The 7,489-nt window shown below is 42.6% G+C and overlaps 1 protein-coding gene across 1 annotated transcript in view; it reads left to right on the forward strand.

Annotated features, from left to right (window-relative positions):
* Positions 1-7,489, forward strand: part of CEMIP (cell migration inducing hyaluronidase 1) — a 93,880-nt gene that overhangs the window by 1,945 nt on the left and 84,446 nt on the right. The window contains exons 2-4 of the mRNA XM_057365860.1: positions 592-799; positions 1,119-1,282; positions 2,054-2,235. The gene's annotated coding sequence lies outside the window, so the exon portion shown is untranslated. The remainder of the gene's footprint in view (positions 1-591; positions 800-1,118; positions 1,283-2,053; positions 2,236-7,489) is intronic.

Raw genomic sequence — 7,489 nt, forward strand, 5'->3', positions numbered from 1 at the left:
CAGCCCGTGCCAGAGGGAGGGGAGTTGTGCCACGCTGAGTGCTCCCTCCTGCCCGAGATCTTTGCGGGTGGAGGGCTCGGAATGACCCCGATTTGCTCCTTCCCGKTGTCCTCAGGCAGCCCTGGGCGCTGGTGGGGATCCTCGGAGGGGAATGAGCTTTCCACAGCAGAAGATAAGCGGGAGTGGCACAACACAGTTAGCCACAGCCCAAAGAGATTCCCTCACACACGTCGGTGCCCGTTTTACTGTTACTGCTTTCAGAGGATGGATAAAAGGTTCAGTCTTCCCTGAAAATTGCTTGTCTTCTGTTGCTTTGCTCTGCTTTTTCTGGCTCCTGTGAATGGGAACAGAGCAGTGATAATCACACCATAGCCTTTGGCTCACTTGGGTGTTGACCAAACTCACAGCAGAACTCACTCAAAGTCAYGTTTTAGCTTCTACAAAGAGATGGCACTGACATTTTTTAATGGCTAGAGCACTTCTATCATGCACAGGGTTATCTAAATCAAAATTAAATCAGTATACTCTTCATCTCTTTACATGATTCTGCCATGTGCAACTGCAAAACCAATTGATTGCTTCATTTTTCAGGGGTGTCTCAWAATGGATTTAAAGTGGAAGTGTCCAAAAGAGTAATTCTTCATCAGAGGTTACAAGTTGGTTACCTGTGGCAGGATGGTCATTGCCAGTACAGGATATACTGTGTATCAGGCTGAAGAGTTGAACCTCCTCCCTTTCCCTGAAGTAATCAACTGAAAACTGATGGTGTGGAATATTTTTAACAGAATACTCATTTGTGGTAAATATTCTCATTGTCTTTTCTTTTGCATTCTACATTTACTTTCTTTATAACAAATTTTCGTCCCATAAACACAAGGGCACATATGAGAGCTGAAGGCTCTGATATTTTGGGGTTTGAAAGTTTGAYCAGAGGCAGCATTGCTTTGCAGCAGCCAGGGGAAGGGCTGATCTCCTTTGGGGTCAGATGCTGACCCCTGGGCATGTCCCCAGACTTGGTGATTGCTTAAACAAAAGGTGTGCACTTGATCAGATAAAGATAAAKGCAATAATAAAGATGCTGTGTGCACCCTGAATAAAAAGGTTTCTGTTTTTCACAGGCAGCCCACTTTATCTTCACATTGGAGAAGGCATAGATGGTGTTGATATGATGGCAGAGGTTCATCTTCTGACTASAAATATTCAATGAGAAATGGAAGACTCCTGTTATGGACAAAATCAATGCCAGTTTTTCTCTTTTGGAACATTCAGAGGACAAGTTAAAGTGAGTAATTTTCAATGCATTTGCTTGTAGKTGGTTTCAGATCCTCTCCCAGTTTGCTAACAAGTGATATAAAGCAAAATACTATTGTTTGTGTGGGGAAAAGRATATTTGTCTGTGAAAAAGGGGGGAATTTGTTTGTCCATCTTGCAAAACTGGACTCACAATGAGACTCTGCCATTTTCTTCACCGTGCCCACAGAAATGTGGGGGATACCTGAGGGGATTCTTTAGCAGCATTGCTGCTGGTAAAGTCAGTTCATGAGAAGTCACTGAAGAAATTGTGGCTCCTGCAGAGCAAACCTGTTCAGAGCAGGTTGTTTTTGCCCTCTCTTGGCTGTTTCCCTGTTCTRCTGGAGGTGCAGCCTTGCTCTCACAGTTTCAGATCCTGCAGGGGATTTATTTGTGTGCAGCTGCTCCTGTACAGGCGGTGGGAACCAGGAGCTGTGCAGGTCTGGGCTGAAATCACTTGGCAGCAAAAGCTGCCAGGAAACAGAGCCTGGTGGCAAATGCTCCTCCTCTCTGTGGCTGGCAGGAGCAGTGTCTGTCACTGCAATTGCTAAACACAGCCCGGGCTGTTTGGCAGCTGCTCCCTGGCACACGGCTCTGAGCTCCTGAGCTGGAAACAGGGAGCTCCCGCTTCCTCCTGGGACCAGACTGTGAAAATATTGCCTAATGGCAGAGAAAACAAACCCAACAAASCCCCAGACCTGTTCTTCTTTTAGTGTGTGTTTCTGTTGTAATTCCTTGCTCGGATCTGCGTTTGTCCCGACAGATCCTGAGGAATTTTAGACATGTTCACGTGTCAGGAGTGGAGTTAAAAAAACACAGGGCAACAAATCCTGGGCATTTTCACCTGGCTGAGGATGTGGATGAGAGAGGAGAATATGAACACTCAGTGACAACCTGGCTATCCACTGCTGCTTCTCCAGATGTGTTGCCATACGTGGAGCTCTGGTAGGGATATATTTTATCTGTAAAAAGTTCAGTTCTTTCCTTAGTCAGGGCTAAAKAGCAAAGAGAAATCAGAATACTGAAATAATTCCTGATGCAAAGAGAAATCAGAATATCGAAATGATTTTTTTCTCAAGAAATGTCCCGACTTCTCACTTGTTGGAGTTAGGACAGTTCCTCTGGTAGAGCAGCTCTTTGAAATAAATGTCAGGTTTCCAGTATRGCCTAATTAATATTATCAGATCAGATGTAGTGTGATCAGTTATAGGGAAATCTTCGCCATGGCAATTCTGGACAGTTTGTAATAATGGGAACTTTCATTTAAAATTAAAATAATGGAGTTTAAATGGAGTTGACTGAATAAATGGATCTTTAATTTGCAATGGAGGTAAAAAAGACAGGGCTTGTTCAAGTCAGGGCAACATGAATCATATCCCAAATGTTCACGTGACAAAGAGAATGAAACATGAGCAGAACAGACCCAAATGTTCAGTGCCAGAAAAATCCTCAGGAACTTGGCTTTGACCTAAATCCTCACAAGGGCATTGCAAAGAGGAACTTAAAAAGCAAAAAAGGTCACAACAAAAGCTGAACGTGTCCCAGATGGCAAAGAGAGATTCCTGCTCCAGTCCCAACACGTTCAGCTGCYGTGAGCTCTGCAGGACCCTGAGTGATATTTTGGTGTCTGAGAGCATTTCCTCATCACTGGGTGTGTGCTCAGGCAATCCCTGACCTCCTGAGTTTTTCCTGACAACTTTGTCTCAGCCCTGGACATGAAGTTTTGTAAGACACAACATAGATGTGCTCTGTGTGTGAAAGGGTCCCCTAAAGATTGTGTTCATGAAAATGCAATTCTTCATTGTACAACTTGGGAGCACTCTTCATGTGTCCTAAACTTGATTTATATTGCTCAGATCACTCACAATTATTGATTGTCTTCTCATAATCATGATCTGCTCTGATTCTGTGAACAGAGTCCTTTGGTTGACAGAATYGTCCAGTGTGTGTAGATGTATTTTAATTTTCTTCCCCTGTGGTTATTAAACCTCTGGAACTGAAGTAATGTGTCTGGGATGAAAAATTAAGCCTGATGTTAATAATGATCCTTGGRAAAACTGTGTATGGCCTTGCTCTTTATCAGAAGGGAGCTTTATCTGGATGTGTGGGGTGAAATAGTGCAATCAAGAAAACAAGTGTGAGATCCAACCCTGCTCCTGTGACTCTGAGGGCTTTGGGTGCATGAACTGCTGAGTGGATTTTATAGTAAAGATTAAATATGTGATTCTTTGAAAGAAGAATCACATATTTAATCACATTGGCTTTGATATATAGTCATTAAAGTGAAGAGTAGTTAAAATTTAATATAAAGCCTTGCTTAGAAATCATTTTATATAAATTTCAGTTCCAGTTAAATAACACAGACAGGTACCTGCTTCAGCATCAGATTATGAAATTCCAGCCCTTGAGGCAGAGTAAACCAGAGATGAGGCTTCCCTGCTGCCATCCTGATGTTTTAGGGGCTGTAATTTTAGATGGACCTTGCCAGAAGGGTTTGTGCTGGGCTGTGTGGGGTCACTCAGAGCTGTCTGTGCTCCCTTATCCATCTGCTGCCCGTGCCAGGCTGGTGCTGGGGTTTTATCGGGGCTGGGCTGTGCTGCACCTCTCATGGCTAATGTTGCAGGCCACAAAGGCACCTATATTGTATTGCTGGGCTATTTATAATTCAGTGTTTAAGGCAGCTGAATCATCTGGCCTTGGGCACAGCAGCAGGCCTGTGTTGGGGACAGTGTTTCATGTTGGCATGTGCCACAAAATGTCACAGTGACGCTGCTGCAGGCAGGGGCCTGTCCAGGATTGGGTTTTCTTTTTGTGTTATGCTGGGATTGATCAGTTATTTGGGKTGTTTTCTATTGRTGWKATGCTGGAATTRATCAGTTATTGGGGTTATTTTCTATTGGTGACGTGCTGGAAYTGATCAGTTATTKGGGTTGTTTTCTATTGATGTTATGMTGGAGTTCACCAGTTATTTGGGTTATTTTGTTTTTTATTGGCGAAATTCTGGAATTAATCAGTTATTTGGGTTGTTTTTTATTGGTGATATGCTGGAATTGATCAATTATTGGGGTTATTTTTCATTGGTGTTATGCTGGAATTGATCAATTATTGGGGTTGTTTTTTATTGGTGGTATGCTGGAATTGATCAGTTATCGAGGTTATTTTGTTTTCTGTTGTGATATGCTGGAATTGATCAGTTATTGAGGTTATTTTGTTTTCTGTTGGTGATATGCTGGAATTGATCAGTTATTGAGGTTATTTTCTATTGGTGATATGCTGGAATTGATCAGTTTTTTGGGTTATTTTATTTTCTATTGGTGATATGCTGGAATTGATCAGTTATTGGGGTTTTGTTCTGATGGAATGAACCCTTATCCTTCAGTGCAAATGGCAGTGATCTTTAAATCACATCAGTCCAGTCAGGAGAGTGATCACTGCAGTTTCATGGRTGTAACTTCACAGGGCTGCCATGCAATCCTGAAGCTGGGATTAATCATATTAATTAAATCTAAAATCTGGCTTTGGGTAGAAGCCATCTGAAGCACAGTTAGACAAAGTGCAGCTAAATGCAGAAGAATGAAACTCTACAATCAAAATGCTGTTTAAAACAATGAGCAGTTTGTTGTTGCAGGTTTTTTTTTTTCCAAAACCAGTCTTCCATGGCCTCCTTAGCACAGCTTCTGCCCATCTTTTGGGAGGGTGGGAGTAGCCAGGCTTTCTGATGTTAGCAGGCTGGCAGGAACACTTGCATTTTTGTAAAAATTTCCAATTTCCATTTCCTATTTCCATTTCCTATTTGCATTTCCAAGCCCCAGCTGCCAGGGAGGGCCATGCTCAGTGTCACCTCTCCATCCCCTCCCTGTGGCTCCCTCCGAGGTGCTGCACCCCTGGGCAGGATCCTGGTGCATTCCCAGCACTCTGKCAGTGAGAATTGGGCACCTGCTTGTGTTGTGCCTTATTTTTAACTCTCTTTTGGACACCTCGTTGAGGCAGAAACACGAGCAGCAAGGGGGGACCGCCAGGAAAACAATGAAATGCAGCAGAGCTGTACCTATGGGGACCATACTGTTTGTGAGTCCAGATGTTTCGTTCAGTTGCAGCCCATCGAGGGGAAATTACAGGATATGATTCCATGAAATGGATTTATTTCAACTTTATTTCCCTCTGTATRCAAAAATAACCAAGGAGGTTAATATTAGTTAATCTCACAGTTTTGCACAGACATAGATGACGTCAACAGGAATTCTGTGTGCCTGAAGAGGGAATATAAAKGCTGACAGGGATCATTTGAGTACAAAGTTAAAGTTTTAGTAAGATTTAGTAACAAATAGCTGGTATTTTAACTAGCCTGATTTAGTATTTCCATTTAAAAGAAGGATTTCTGAATTTATCTTGGTAAGACTGTACATCAAAGGAGGATTGTGCTAAGTCCTTTTGGTCAAATTAGGGTTTAATGCAATATCCCTGAGCATGTCAATTAATATTAAATAGACTGAAATAGTAAAATACCATCTCTACCCAAGATGATCTTTAYAGCAAAGAAGTGGCCCTGCACCCTCTAAGAATGGAGGAGAAAGAATGGGAATCTCGTTAATATAAATTACTTTGCATGGTGCATTTTAAWGAATATCTTACTTAATTTTGGAAATGTTGCAGTCATAAAAATTTCTGGATTAACCATGCTGGTTTGTCAGTTTATCATGTGAGGCACACTTATCTGTATGTCTCTTTATGCAAATATTTACTTCATGACACTGAATCAAATATTCTCATTTAGAACTGAGGGTAGTTTTAAATCCAGTGTTTAAAGGATTTAATTTAAATATTAACCTTAATTKAAATATTAATAATTTTATTGTTTTATTATTATTTTATCATTTTAATAGGCTGTTGGGTGGCTGTGTTGGAGGAAATGTGCCCAGACCATAAACACTCCTACAGTGGTGCCAGGACACAGGGGGATGAGCAAAATTCATTTATGCCAAGGACTGCTCATCACCTCTGCAAAATGAGACAAAAAATTCAGGGGTAATTCCAAGAAAAACGCTTTCTCCCAAATATACTGTTGACATGAAAACATAACCTGTAAGCTATAAAAAGCATTTTAAACCAATTTCTCAGGATTTTAGACTGAAATTGGTCCTGTTCTCTGTGCTTTGTGTGTTTTACATCTTGGTCCATGGCAGCTGCTGCTGGAGCAGAGTTGGCTACAGCAGCTCATGTTCTCTTTGGACTGTTGGGGGACTCGTCACTCGTTATTTAAAGCTTTAATTCTTAGCAACACTCTTTTTCCAAAAAGTTATCAAGAGCTTGGCAGGGAGAGAGAGAGAGAGAGAGAGAGGGAGTTGAGAGCTTTGCTTGGGTCAGAGGAGAGCCCGAGATGCTGATGTGTAACACATGGCAGGGCAGGCTCTGTGCCCCATCCTGGGCTAATGCCACCCTGAACTGTGCCAAGGGACACCGAGAGGGGAGGGACWGCCCCAATTCATTGCTAAAATCTGCCATCTCTGCTCGTTTTAAAGCAATTGGTCCGATGGTGTGCTGAGGATCGCAGGGAGAATCTCTCTGTGGGTAGTGCCAGGTGAGCAGATGCTGCATGGCTCYGGATTTTGGAGAGCTGTGCTGCTKCTTGGCTCCTGCGCTGAATTTAGCAGCTCATTAATGCCTCATTACGGCCCGAGCATCTGAAAAAAAGCACACAAATTTTCTGTGATGTCCTGATCCATGCACGGGATTGTTTGTGTTATTGCTGRCCAAAAAGGACATCCATGGGCTTGGGGTTGGGAGTAGAGCAGTGGAAGGGGATCCATTGCTCCATTAATGGGTTTGTAAACTCTGATTTTTGTTACTAATTACTTGGAAGAGCTTATATCTGAAAGCTGATTTAAGAGGCTGCTGAGACTGGTCAGGGATTAATGAGGAAAATAAGAAGSCTCAAAGATTTTTTTGTCAGCTGCTTTGAAATGTCTCAGCTTCCTTTTGCGAAGTGGAGGAAGGTAAATTAAGGCCATTTTCTCATTCTGTGCAGTCCTGGGTCTGTGTGAGGAGGTTCAGAGAAATCAGCTGCTGCTCCTTGTTTTTTTCCTGCTCCATCCCACCCCATCAATGTGGTTTTACCATAAGGATGMAAGGAAAGGATGGCTCTGTGTCCCTGGTGCCCTTTCCCTGCAGGGTCACCCCCAAGCAGACATTTACCTCAGTG

Source organism: Malurus melanocephalus, unplaced genomic scaffold (genome assembly GCF_030028575.1).
Source record: "Malurus melanocephalus ecotype Western Australia unplaced genomic scaffold, MMel_1.1 scaffold_58, whole genome shotgun sequence".
In the NCBI taxonomy this organism is placed as follows: Eukaryota; Metazoa; Chordata; class Aves; order Passeriformes; family Maluridae; genus Malurus; species Malurus melanocephalus.